Source organism: Hemicordylus capensis, chromosome 3, assembly GCF_027244095.1.
Source record: "Hemicordylus capensis ecotype Gifberg chromosome 3, rHemCap1.1.pri, whole genome shotgun sequence".
Taxonomy (NCBI): Eukaryota; Metazoa; Chordata; class Lepidosauria; order Squamata; family Cordylidae; genus Hemicordylus; species Hemicordylus capensis.
The window spans coordinates 157,790,917-157,805,708 of NC_069659.1; the positions used below are offsets into that span (position 1 = coordinate 157,790,917).

The window sequence follows — 14,792 nt, forward strand, 5'->3', positions numbered from 1 at the left end:
TTTGCCCTGGATGTTTTCAGAGATTGTTGTAGCTAACTAAATTCTTGGTTAATCCCAGGACTTTCTACTTCTCCAGTAACACAATTACCAAATTATAATAATTAACAGGTGATGATGATGATGATGATGATTACATAATTTATATTTCTATCTTGCCAATTTATAATATTTTATAGCAGTTTACAATAAAAAATAAATAAAAGCAAATAAAACAGTTCAGAACAATTAAAAACAATTAAAAATTAAACATTGAAACATAACCCCAAAGCCTAGTTAAACAGGTGTGTCTTTAAAACCTTCCTATACAGTGATTCCTACAGATCATAATGTAAAATACAGGAGCCCTATCTCATATTGAACCCTCATTGTGGTTCTCTGCAGATATACTTTGATTCAGTATGGTCACCCCAGCTACACTACAGTCTTTTCATGCTGCTCTCTTGTTCATTGAATTGTTTCACTCAATGATAAATCAACACAAAATATCTGTATATAGTTGGGAAGGACAGTATTCTCCTCATGGTGACACTCTTTGTCACCTTTTTAATTTGGGGTCTCTGCTTCCATTCTTTGGCTCCAGGAACTCCTGAAGTGGAATAAAAGACTGTTTTCTCTAGTGTTGAAAGTGGACCATTGAATACTGCAACACAACAAAAGAATTCAGACCCTGTGTTAATGTTATACTGAGTGAAAAGATCATGAGACAGGACTTGTCCACAACTTGTATATTTCCCACAGTGTTTAAGATGCACTCCGTATTTCTGTCTTAAAAAATATTCCAGTAAAAGTCATTTGTTCAGGAAGCTGTGAATGAGCAATGCATTTTTAGATTCATAAGCATTGAATTATTGATCAATACATACTTCATCAGGTAAAGTGAAAGCACTAAACTATGACATTGGAGGTCTAGATTTCACCCTTTACTTTCTGAGATTCTGTCTCAGATCTTGAGGAGGTTGGTTTGATGATGTATTTGAACTGAAGTGCTGCTATTTAACCAAAAAGGGTCCACTCTTGAAATGAGATGTATATTCTATAAATTAAAGCAAAAAAGTCCAAAATATTCCATTACAAAGCAGTAGATCAAAACAAGTGCTCTAACAGCATTAAAAGAAACCCACCATGAAAGTCAAGTGGAACAAATGTGGCTTCATTAGAACCCCTTACCTATGCCTTTTCAGCATCATGTAGAGATAATTTTATTTACCCAGGATATGATATGATATGATATGATATGATATGATATGATATGATATGATATGATATGATATATGATATGATATGATATGATATGATTTGATTTGATTTGATTTGATTTGATTGTTTTATGCTGATATCAATTACTCTATATAATACAGACATATACATGGGCATGGTAGGGTTGGAACTGAAATTTTTCCAAAGTGAATTTGAAAGAAAATTTCAAGGTTTCTCAAAAGACAATCTGAATTCTGAAGGGAGAAACATTGGAGAATTGTCTCAGATGCTTTATCACATCCTACTGCATACATGTTTGAGAATGGCTGACCAATTGATTCATTCATTCATGGACATATTGAGGTGCTTCACACAATCAGTGTGAAGCACCAGAGGGGGTTCTCTGCAGAGAGTGGGCTTAGCCTGCTCTCCCCACAGATGATCAAACAGCAGCCCTGGGTGGCCGGATCAGCCGCCCACACGACTGCCAGCTCCATCACGGAGCCAGCGGGGGCTGCGGGGATTGGGGGCTGCATGGCCCTTGGAAGAGAGACCCCCAAGCCCGGGAGTCTCCTCATGTGCCGCCATGGTGTGGAGCCAGACCATGGTGGCACACGATCAGAAAACCCGGGTTAGTGGAGTGCTCGCTCCTCTAACCTGGGCTAAGGGGAGGGATACTTTGGCAAGCTAGCTGCCAGAGAACCACCGGGCTCATCTGCGAGCCCACTGGTTCTCAAGATGGGGGAAAACTGGGCTGGGCTTCCTTAGCCCAGTTTCCCCCCATTGTGAGAATAGCCTCATTGAAATAGTAGAGCTACGTCCACATGACCTACAACATGCATAGACCAAGATCCTGACTACTAGAAAATATGGCAATTATATGTTTGCACAAGCTTCCTCAAAACTGGAGGCGGGGGTTCTATATGTACCCTTTAATAATTGTGTCTACTTTGAAACCAACCAGAAAGCTGGAATTTACTATATACTTAACCCAAGATGCCCTGATTAGTACCATGTTGTAAAGCTGACTAGTTCTACATGTCTACCTTGGTATGGAAGGCATAGCACCCTGTCACAGCCCGGTCTCAACTAGCCCCATGAACTTAAGCTTCACCGCTGTCATCAATTAGACCTTTATATTTTGTCTGTTGTGTCTACTAAAATAGCCTTCCAAACCTCTTTATCATTCAAAGCTAGGTAGGGTGGAAAGTCTACTAAGTGTGGGGTGCAGAAAACAGACAGGGGCTACAGTCTGTAGGGATGTGCACGAATCACGATTTAAACAGCAATTCACAGCACATCCTCCACACATTTAAAGGGGAGGAGGGCAGGTCCATATCTGCTCCTCCGCCACTCACCACCACTTCCTGTTTCAGCAGTGCTTCCCCCCAGCTATCATTTTGCACTGGCAGTGCTTCCCCAGCTGCCCTCACACAACACCAGCATGTACATGGCTTCCATGCATGTGCAAGGGCAACTGGGGGATGCACCGCTGGCACGCGAGAATAGCTGGGGGGGAGCACCACCCAAACAGGAAGTGGTGGTGAGCAGTGGAGGAGCAGGTATGGATTTGCTCTCTTCCCTTTTAATGGTGTGGGGGATGTGCTATGAATAGTTAAAATAGTTTAATGTAAATAAACAGTAGTTCTTTTGTAAAATTTAGTACAAAACAGCAGCCATATGAGCATAAGGTACAAATAAAATATGAGGAAAAATACATCCAGTCTAACCTGTGCCTAATACTGTGCCTGGACTTATAGTCTTTAGCAGAGGTTTTCTTATAAGCACTTTCAATCAGCTTTTGCAGTGAGCCTGGCCTTTTCCCTTTCTCAGAAGCACACATGAAGGAAAAGCCCCACACCAACAAATGGGAAGGAAGGAAACAGGAACTGTGCAGTAGAAGTTTATTAAAGAGTAAATCTTGATATGTTTTGAATAAAAGCTCTTCTTCAGGGAAGCAAAAAATTCTACTTGTAAGCAGCTTACAACTTAAGTATTCTGCTTTGTAAACCACTTTCCCTGAACAAGTGTTTTTACTCAAAACACATCGGGTTCTACTCTTTAATAAACTTCGATTGCACCATTCCTGTTCCCTTTCTTTCCTTCTCAGCTTCAGGTCTTGATCTTCATTTCAAGTACTGGAGGTTCAGTTCCAGACTGTTCCTTTAGCTGTTTTAAGGGTGATTTGTGTCCCAAGATAGTTTTCAGCTTGACTCTCCTGGTGATTTTTCAGCTTTAATTTCAGCAGCTCTTCTCAGCTCTCCTCTCCTGGTTCTTCCAGACTCCAACTGCAGTTTGAACTGCCTTCAAATCTTCAGCTGTCCCACTTTTCAACTAACTCTCTTCTGCAGGCAAGCCTCCATTTGTTCTCATTTCTTTGTCCGCAGCCCCCAGCCCCAAGAAGACACAGACAACAAATTAATGGGTAAAAGGGCCACAGCTTTATTGAATAACTATTGAATGGGTAAGTGGACTGGATAGGGGTAATCCCCCACCCCCAAGACAATGTGGAGCCTAGCAATGGCCGGGTTCGGACTTCCTCATCCTCCCCCGCACCGTGCTTGGGCAATGCACCCAGGCTCTGGAAGGTGGCAGGTGTAAACCTTCTCCCTCGCCTTCATAGCCAACCCCCAAAGGGGGCCTGGATCCTTCTACGTCTTCGCACACCCGGACCACACAGCCCAAGGGTTTGTGAAGTCCTGGAGCAGGTTTCATGGTGAACTGTCCTCCCTGGGCCACACAAACCACAAGGGGGCGATTGACCAATCACCCGTTCAAGGGTGCTCACCTATGTTCCATCCCAGCTACCTACCACCCAAACCCACACTGTCCCTGCCACACAGGGAGGTTAGTCTAGCTTGACCTTCTTGCCCCAACACTCTCCAACACCTCCACCAGCCCTCTCTGGATGTTACACAAATACTGATCACATCCCACTTCTGATAAATGAACTCCATCTGGCCTGAATAAGTGAGACAATGTAGCCAATAGGCCTGGCTGCACCACAACTGCCCCACCAATGGTGACTACAAGCTTTCCTATGGCACCAGACACCTTATGTTGGGCTCATTCTATCCTTCTCAAAGATTGAACTCTATGCCATGCCCTATGCTGCAGCCATTCCAACCAAACTATCGAGATCCCAGGGAACTTGCTACACAAGGCAGCAAGATCAGAAGTGGCCTGCTGGATGATGGAGAGCCCAGTCCACTTCCCAAGATTGTTATTCTGAAGCCCAGGAACATGCCTAGCTGAAAACCAGATGTTGGCACTTAAACACTGAAGGACAAAAGCCCTCAGCAGGCCCATGACCCGTGGAGAGCGAGAGGTCTGGGAGCTGACCACCTGGACCACCAACTGTTCAGTAGTTGCTGAACAGATCTGGGAAGATGCAGCACTGCCTTCTGGCACAGCTATGGTGAGTACTACACAGGAGTCAGGCTTCTATCCCAGTGGGGTCCTGATTTCGTTGCAGCATGCCCCGTATGAGGCTGTGGGCCTTCCCTTGGGGGACCATTTACTGCCCGTGACGAAAGAAAAGATTTTGAAAGGGGAGTTTGTGGATATTTTTTCACTACTCTTTAGGGAGCCTGAGGTGAAGCACAGGGAAGGGAAGTCATGTAAAGATCATGAAGCCACAAAACAGAAACCTGTAGAAAAAACCTGGAACAACTGGCTTTCGGGTTATACAATATACATGGGGGTTATCCTGAGGTCTTAGCTAGCTAAGGGGCTAGCCCTAACCATGTATCTGGACATCATCCATTGGGTGGTCTCTGACTTTGCGAGCATCGACTGGGTACAAAATGATGAAAGTTTCAGGATGCGAGTGGCACTTGACCCCGCCCTGCCTTGGGACGTGACCCTCTTCGATCTCTGGGTGCTAATCATGTCCCCAACATGCCCAATAGAGGGTGATAGGTCCAAAAGCAGGCACCTACTTTCCAGACCAACAGCCATGACACCCCCATCTGGGGCAGGCCAACAGTAGGTTCAACCCCACTTGGTATGCTGGGAGTACAATAATAGTGGGCACTGCGGTAGGCTGGCTTGCAGATTCAGGCATGCATGTGGCATGTGTGGGGCCAAGCACCTGAGTTCCACTTGCCCGTGGGCTAGGGGATGGGGGGCAGGACCTAGTTCCTGTCCAGGCAATAGCAAAAAAGGTGCCCCCAACACCTCCTGTGGGTAAAGGGGCCCGGCCCAATTTGACTGGGAATCCTGGAACAGCTGTTGGCCAGTTATCCTGATAGGAAAGCAGCTGCCCTATTAAGCTCAGGCTTCCATGAAGGCTTTAGGATTCCCTCCACGTCGTTTCCGGTTGCCTTTACATCTCACAATCTCAAGTCTGTAGTGGGCATGGAAGAGGTGGTGACTAGGAAAATCAATAAGAAGGTGGCAGCCGGGAGATAACCCCTTTGATAACTCCTCCTTTCCCAACCTGAGGTTATCGCCCCTAGGGGTGGTCCCTAAGAAGACCCGAGGCAAATTTTGCCTAATACATCATCTTTCATATCCCAAAGGGGCTTCTGTTAATGATGGAATACCAGACCACCTTTGTTCCCTATGCTACACATCGTTTGATGTGGCTGTGAACATGGTGAGGGAGCAGGGGGTTGGTGCTTTGTTGGCAAAGTGTGCCATCAAATCCACTTTTCACCTACTGCCCGTGCACCCTGAGGATTCTGACCTGATGGGCTTCACCTACGCAGTTAAATTTTACTTTGACCGGGCACTCCCTATGGGTTGCTCAGTCTCCTGTGCGGCCTTCGAGGCCTTTAGCACGTTCCTGAAATGGGTAGTCAGGAGAAGGGCAGGTTCGCTGTCCACGGCGCATTCACTTGACGATTTTCCTTTTGCTGGAAGGGCAAATTCCACCGATTGTCACCATTTCTTACAGTGCTTCATTCAGTTGGCCAGTGAGCTAGATGTCCCGCTAGCGCAAGGCAAGACCAAGGGACCAACTACCAGGCTTTCCTTTCTAGGAATCAAGCGGGATACAGTTGCATGCTGCTTGCACCTGCCATTAGAAAAACTCGTGACCTTGCAGGGTCTTTTATGGGCCCTGAAGTTGGCACGCAAGGCCATGCTTAGAAGCTGCAGGTGGTTGTAAGCCACCTTAATTTTGCTTGCAGGGTAGTAGTGCTGGGCAGGGCATTCTTGAGGCACCTCTGTGACTTCATGGATTCTTGAGGTGCCTCACGTGACTCCTCATTGCCCCCTGCCCAGCCCCAAGGCCCCTCAGCCACTTGCCCTGTTCGCCGTCTCTCCTGCTTGTCCTCCTGGCCTGCAATGGAAGCAGCAGACAAGCTGCAAAGAGCTCCTTTTCTCCCGCTTCTCAGCTGATCGGTGGGTGGGCGGGGCTTCCACGGAGGCCTCCGTGTAGGCCTCTGTGAAGCCTGAACTCGAGTAGGGCCCAAGCAGGAAGGAGGAGGCAGCCAGAGTGGCCACCACTGTTCTCTGCAGCAGAAGATCCCTTGCTGCCCTGCCGAATCCAGCATTTGCCAGGTAGAGTGTGAACTCCTTTTTGTGGTTACCTTTCTCCCCCCCCCATATATAGGGATCTGCTTGCCATAGGGCTTTGATATGGGGGGTGGGACTGAGAAGTCTCTGAATATTTATTTTAAAACAGCTTGGAAAATTTGCTGGCTTAAAAAAAAACTATCTAAAAAGTCCTATAAGTGGCTTGTTTCATGGCAGAAAATTACAAAAACTATTGGAACAAACAGTATTATATTTATTTTATTCATTCATTCATTTATAAATACACTTATGTTCAAGTTGTTTTGCAACCCAGAAGGTCTGAGTGAGAACTGTGAAGCACGTGTGGTGCTTTTATTTTATTTTTCTTGTGTGTGAACTGCTCCCCAATAACTCTCAGGGACTTCAGGGTACATCTGGCCAACATGTGAATGCAGCACCTCTATTCCAGAGGAGATGTGTGTTAAAGGGCTTTAAAAGCCTGGTGTGAAAAGACTCCTGGAATCAAACTTTACTGAATTTGTTCAGAATTCTGAGAAAACAAACATAGGCTCACCCTGCATGGTTGAAAGTATCATTTGCTAATCTGCAGCAAGGGGTCCAATTTAATAATTAGCATTGCTAGTGTGTTCTAGGCATTAAAGGTAACACAGATGTATAGTACTCAATGTATATCACTATATATTGTGATGTGTGCGTGTGTGTATTCAGTGAAATGTATTTCCAGGCAGCATACTTATTTTGAAATATCAGACTTAAATCCTTGGGGACCTGGGGTGTGCGGAGGCCCTGGACTTTGAGTGGGGGAAGGGCCCATTTTAAAATCTCGTCTCTGGGCCCACTACAACCTTGCTACGCCCCTGATCTACACTACACTGTACCTGAAGTTTTCCCAACCTTCAGGATTGACTTTTGGATCAACTCTGGGGGCTGCAATGGGAAGGAGGGGCTGAAAAAGCCCAATTCCATTAGTGGAGCTCTGCTCATGGATCTATATCCCCCCTGATTTCTTTTTATTAATAATAATTTCTTCTTCTTCTTCATCTTCCACTACAAATATGTATACAGCACTTTTCAACAAAAGTGCTCAAAGCGTTTTACATTGAAAGTAATAAATAAATAAGATGCTTCCCTGTCCAAAAAGGGCTCACAATCAAAAAGTGAATATAAGGTAAACACCAGCAACAGTCACTGGAGGGATGCTGTGCTGGGGATGCTGTCCCTGATAAATATAAGAAAATCCCTTCTTTAAAATGTACTTCTTTGCTCAATTAGCCGGGATTTGTGTGTGTGTTGTGTGTGTGTATCTGTCTGTCTGTCTGTCTGTGTACACACACACACACACACACACACACACACACAAACTTTAAATTCTCAAATTTTACAGGAATTTGATGGTTCCCTATCTCAAAGATTCTCACAGTTTAAGAGAGGCACAACATAGATACCAGCAACAGCCACTGAAGAGGCACCATGCTGGGCTTGAACAGGCACAGTTGCTCTCCCTCTACTAAATGTAAAAGAGCCACCATTTTAAAAGTGTGCCTCTTTGCCCAGTCAGCAGGAGTTTAAAAGAAGGAAATAGCTTAAAGATGTAGTTGGAAGAGAAGAAAAGGAGAAACAAAAACACTTATCCAAGAACATAACAACTAGATTATCCTTGGCATCCTCAGCATCTTGTGTCTACTTATAGTTAAGCTGCACAAATTAATGTTCCCATCAAAGGTTTAGTTTGTAATCTTTTACTCATTTTAAAGTTGTGAAGGACCATCCACAAACATCTGCATGATCTGCCTGTAATTAATTTCAATACTTTATATTTTATGTTCATGTTTCCAAAGGCCTTATGGATCAGATTGTCAGAAAAGCTCACCACCCAGAATCAATTTGTCAAAAGACATGAACTCACATTTCAATTCCAAAATAAGACCCAGCTCTTAGAGAGTTGAGAGCTTTGAGATATGCATAAATAGCCCCACATAGCTATTTTAACAGCTCCTTCCTATAGGAAGATAGGGAGCTGCCATATACTGAGTCAGATCATTGGTCTATCTAGCTCAGTATTGTCTACACAGACTGGCAGTGGCAAGGTTGCAGGCAGGAATCTGGAGAAGCGAGAGCGGGAAATGGAAACCTTTTCCTCTTCCCAGAGCAGCTCCATCCCCTGAGGGGAATATCTTACAGTGCTCAAATGTAGTCTCCCATTCATATGCAACCTGGGCAGATCCTGCTTAGCTAATGGGACAAGTCATGCTTGCTACCACAAGACCAGCTCTCTTCTCCTGCCTTACCACTAGCATATACATAGGTTAGTTAGTTAGTTGTTTTAGGAGTCTGAGTAAATAAATAAGTAAAAACAATAAGACAGAAGCACCAACATAAAAGACAGTTGCCAAACAGGAATGTAGAAGCACAATATAAAAAGCAGGGCTGAATGCTCTCATGCTCATCTCGTAATGGCTTGGGTAAGATCTGACTTCTTTTTTAAAAAGGGGGAAAGTTGAATTGCATCCAAGCCAATTAGAGACTTGGTCCATGTCTTTACCCTCTCTGCTAATCCTGCTCACCAGCCTCCCAGGTTCCCAAATGGACACTTTATGTACCCCACACCAGTGGGGAGGGAGGCTCCTTCCTCATTGCTCTCACATTCAGCACCCAAAAGTGAAGTGTGCAGTACAAATTTGGCCTTTTCCTTCCTCTCCTTGTCCTTTCAGCTCTTCTGATCAGGAAGAAAGGTGCATGGGATGAGAGATGGTGGCTGCATTCACACATAATGGAAAATCAGAGGTCAGGGAGCCCAAGGTTGAATTTCTTGTACATCCAAATGTGTGTAACCACGGCTCCGTCAGAAAAGTGACCCGAAGTTTCCCTTTCCAAACTCCAATTTGAACCCTTGGGTTGTAATAATTTTTGCTGTGGTTTGTGTTTGGCAACATTAAGTCAGAAGGCAGAATTGGAATTACATCGAGCTGTAACCGTAATTGAGGGAGGAAGCTCCTCCCTCGCTCCGGCTGTGATTGGCTGCCAGAGCTGTCCTTCATGCCAGAAGTCAGTTCCCCTGCCTGCACAACAAGTTCCCTCTCCCATCTGCCATCACAGAGACTGCAATTTTGGATGTCTGTGAGGTACACCAGTGGTGGTGGTGGGGGAGCGCACAGGTCCATTGGACCAGCAGTTTTCCATTATGTGAGACTGCAGCCTGGGTCTTTGCAAAGGCTACTGCTATTGAACTAACCCTTACAAATGGTGTGACCCACATCAGCCTTTATTGCCTTTATTTCTTCCCAATCAGCAGAGCTCGGTTTTTTGAGAAAGTGAGTGGTTCTGAGATAAGTAAAGGGAGCAGAATTAGAAAGCTGGGACCAAATATCTACAGACTCTGAATCCCAAATTGAGAGCTTGCGCCATTAGGGGAGGACAATTTTGAACCTCCAAACTTTTTAATGAACATGAACCTAGAAAGTGTTGCTGACATTTGTAATAAAAAGAAGGAAGAAGAGGAGGAGGAGGAAGAGGAGGAGGAGGAAGAGGAGGAGGAGGCCGCTTGGAAATACCTGGGAGAATAAAAAGGTCACAAAAGTAAAAATCACTCATAACATGTGGCTTCCAGTAGCCATAGCATCTGCTGACATCATCCTTGTAGGGGGAAGCAAACATGGGGAAGGAGCAGCAGGAACTTACCAGCCACCCATGGCTCCTACACTGATATGCTTCTGCGTCATGCCCCCTCAGCATCTCCACATTCAGCTCTTGCCTGAAGAGGCAAGTACTGAATGTGGGAAGAGTTTCTTCCCATGACTTACAACCCTTGGTGGTAAACCTCCGTGCACCTGTCCTTGCATGGAATGAACATGGGGACAATATTTTCTGAAAAGGACATATCAGACTGGTAACCTATGGAACAGGCAATGGAGAGAAGAGAGAAGTAGCTTCCAGACAATTTTGTTGTCAGCACACAGGCTATCATGAAACTTCAGTGAAAGCAGATGGGGCTGGTGGTTCATGAAACAAAATCAATCAATATATTTTTAGGAGATGGGAAGTCCCCTTATAGCCAGAGGTTTCTGAAGAATTTGTCTATTACTTCTTTTTAAAATTCAGCATTCTGAGGTATTATTTCTGAATTGAAAAAGGTTCACGTTTTAAAGTAGCCATCAAGATGCCAAGTCTTTCTAGGTATCTAAAACCACTCTATGCAAAAACAAAAACAAAAAAATCTTAGTTAACATTTCAGAGAACTGAGCAAGCCATAGATTTGTTCAGAATGGATAATAAATACAGACGAAAGGTTCTGACAGTTGCTGATCCTTGCAAGGTTAGAGTTTGGATATGCTCCCCTTCAGGCGATAAAGCACCATCCACAAAGAAGTGTCTGACACATTTCACAAAAGATAATGAGGAATCTCAGCCCGCATGTATTTATAACTGTTTGTTTTGATCTTATCACAGGAAGGCCATAATTCTAAGGTTTGCTGACTAAGTGCAAGCACCTGCAGAAAAGTCACACCATTCTGAAAGATTTACAAGAACGATAGTGATTAGACAGACAAGATTTGAAATAAGTTTGCATGTCCACAAATGCAATGTGGGTTGATTTTTTGTGCTGCATCATGGTCTGGAATAGGCCTTCAGCCTGCCAGTTTCCATTGCTGATTGTTCATTCCACTGGTATGTAGGGGTGTGCATAGAACTGGCTGGCCTGGTTCGGTTCAAGGCTTGACCGGCCTCAAACCTAACTGGGCCAGTTCGATCCGGCCCCCCATTGAACTCCCCCCAGTCCGGTCTGGTTCTGGACCGGTCAGCGAATTTCCTTAATCTTTTTTAAAATCAAAGTTCATTTTAAATACCTTTAGCATCTTCGGGGGGGCTTGCTGAGGCTGTGGGGGAGGGGCTCCGCGCTGGTTCCCTCTCCCCCCGCCGGACGTCTTTATCACCGCCGTGGTCCGTTGCGGCCGGGTAAATCACCATTTTCGGCCCTCTCGGGCCTTTGTATGAACGCGCGGACATAAGGATGGCTGGTGGGGGAAGAGGGAACCCGCACGGACACACACCCCCATAGCCTCAGCAAGCCCCCCAAAGGGGCTAAAGGTATTTAAAATGAACTTTAATTTTAAAAAAAATTAAGGACATTTGCGGACCGGCTGGACCAGACCCAGCGGTCCGGTTCCAGTCCGACGGAACCGGGGTGGTGGTGGTTCGGTTAAACCCCGAACCCCCAAACCGGACCTCTGGACCACTGGACTGGTCCGCATATCCCTACTGGTATGGACAAGAATTCTGGAACGTCCTCATGTGTGATTCTAACTGGTTTCATTTCTGATGTGGGGAAAATATTGTAGCTGGATGTGCAGATTTTTGTGGCTGGTCCTTAGAGAAAAACGCAACGCAACTGGACACATAACAGCTTGTACAATTCAGATTCTGACATGGAATGAAGCTGTCATGCTTTCACTCAGAACTGCTGCTGCCACCAGAACTATGAACAAGTGGTGAAGAAGTGGAAAAGTGAGCAAACTTTTGTGAAACTTTCATATAGCCCAAAGTCTCCCTGTTAGGCTTCAATTCTACTGAGCCAAAAGTTTTCATCAGCTTTTTAAAGTCCAATGGATAGAACATTGGACTTGAGACAGTGACTGACAACCTCACAAAGCACTGATGCAGCAGAATAAGCACCATTCTGAAGAGTTCCAGACTAACATTAGAAAAGTGCTAGTGTGCACATGGGGAAATGTCAATAACCTCCCCTTCCCCAGAAGCCCTCAGTGCCACCCGAAAATACTTCCTAGGGGGCTGTGCAACTCTCAGGGGCATATTTCAGAGGCACAGAGTACTTCCTGGGAAAGGGAAAGTTGTGGATATTTGCCCCCACCACTGAGGCAGTAGTGACATTGAGCACTTTGAACTTTTCAGAAGCACAAATGCTTCTCCCATTGCTGCGGTGCTTCATTAGTCAGGATGTCAGCCACTGACATTACGCATTCTTGGAACAATCATTAAGGCTGTGCACATGAGCAGCCCTACCCAAGTTAGGGCATTTTTAGATTGTGAGCCCTTTGGGGACAGAAAGCCATTTATTTTATTTATTTAACATCTATGTAAACTGCTTTGGAACTTTTTTTTTGAAAAACAGTATATAAATATCCATCATCATCATGGTAGGGCTGCTTGTGTGCAGCATCAAGATTGAGGTCAATCCTGGCATTTCCTTTCCCACAAGCCCCGGTTTTGTATCTGGGCTTTTACCTAGGTTAAAGGGCGTAAGCACACCCTTTGGCCCAGGTACAGGGTCCTGTTTAAACAGAGTTGGGCGCCTAGAGCACCCAACACCTGGGATAATCTCCTTGTGCACCGCGCTCATCACACAGTGCATTTTGGGATTCTTGGAGGCTGGGAAATGATTCCCGGCCTCCAGAGTTCTGCGCTGCTCCTTGTAGTGTGGATCATGTGGGCACTTGGTGGCACACTAACAGGAACCTTCAAGGATTTTCTGGAGGGGAAGATAGGTTTGTCCTTTCCTCCCCCTCACACACACATCCATCCCTACCCTGCCTACCCAGCCTTGAGAAAAGCCTTATTATCTCTCAGCCTAGCCTGCTTCTTGGGATTGCTGTGAAGGAAAAGGTAATAATCCCATATGTGTCACTCTCAGTTCCTGTTACACTGAGGTAATCATGTAACAAAAATGATATCATAGCAGATATCATTCTGATCTTTATTATTGTGGTGATTATATATAGTGCCTGTGATGGGTATGTTGCTTCACAGAGTAACAAGAAGATAACTCTATGCCACATGGAGTTTACAGTCTAAAGTTTAATACAGATAAGACAACAGAGGGAGGGGAGGGAAATGTTCAGCTGTAGTTACATGAATTTAAGCTTAGTTGCATTAGGCAATGAGGATGAATGGGTTGTGCAAACACTTCACAGAAAAAAGTGGATGTTGAGGCATCATGCAGGTTACTTATTGTTTATAATTTGTACAGGTTATATAATTTAATTTCTGTGTCTCATAATCTGGGCTACTACAGAATTGGTATTTCTTTTGTTTTGTTTTTAACTACAGGACACACAGGACAAGCTCAGCCTTGTTTTTGGTCAACAAACCAACCTGGAATAAGGGACTGGTCTTTGGCTTCTCTGAATGGTGTCCCTAATGATGAGTTGTAAAGATCAGTGGGAATTGAAGTAAAGTAGTTGGAGTCACAAAAGTAAAGAGAGGGGCTTGAGAGCGGGCAGTGGGGAAGGATTCAGAAACTTCCCCACAGATGATCGCCTAGTCTTTGCTGGGTGGCCAGATCACCTGCCCAGAGGACTGCTGGCTGCCCCTGGCAGCATGGCGCATTGGGGGCCAGGACACATCGCCCCGGCCCCTAGAAATCCCACAATGCACTCTGCGAGTGCATGTTGCATTGTGGGGATTCCCCCGATGCTGGCCAGGAGCCCATGAGAACGGCTTGAAGGCAGGTGGCAGGGAAGGCTTTGGAAATTTACCTTCCCTTCAGATGATTGCCTAGTCCTTGCTGGGTGGCCAGATTGCCTGCTCAGAGGATTGCCAGCTGCTCCTGGAAACGGAGAGCATTGGGGGCCAGGACATGTCATCTTGGCCCCTGGAAATCCCCACGAGTCTAATCCTAATCCCCACAAATCTAATCTTAACCCTAATCCTATTGTGGGGATTCCCCAGATGCCAGCCAGGAGCCCTGCAGTCTATCAGTGCCAGCTTAAATCAGTAAGTGTAGTGATTAGAAAAACTGGGCAAAGGGAGGGCTTGCTCTCTCCTTTAACCCCATTTAAGCAGCGGGCTCCGCAGATAGGTTTGCCACCAAAGCACCACCGGGATCGGGCACAATGCTGGCAGTTCTTACGATCAGCCAAGACTGGGCTTGGTTCCTTAGCTTGGTTTTGGCTGATCATAAGAACAGCTCACAGAATATTGCCAAGTGCTCAGAAAATGTTTAAGATCTAAGAAGCAGGAGAACAAAATTTGCTTCTTTAACATTTGATGTTAAAAGGAGATGGACAGCTGAAGAATTTTTTAAAAGTAGGCTACTCAAAAGATACATTTTAATTACAAACCATATTTGATCTTAAAGAATATTTTTACCAACACAC

General features: G+C 45.2%; 1 long non-coding RNA gene across 3 annotated transcripts in view; it reads left to right on the forward strand.

Annotated features, from left to right (window-relative positions):
* LOC128351001 (uncharacterized) overlaps positions 1-14,792 on the forward strand; it is a 161,081-nt gene that overhangs the window by 74,379 nt on the left and 71,910 nt on the right. Inside the window, exon 1 of one of the 3 annotated variants that reach the window (XR_008319546.1) lies at positions 6,618-6,705. The exons of the other annotated variants lie outside the window; for them this stretch is intronic. This is a non-coding gene — a long non-coding RNA (uncharacterized LOC128351001). Of the gene's footprint in view, positions 1-6,617; positions 6,706-14,792 lie in introns of those variants that run through there. 3 annotated transcript variants of the gene reach the window in all.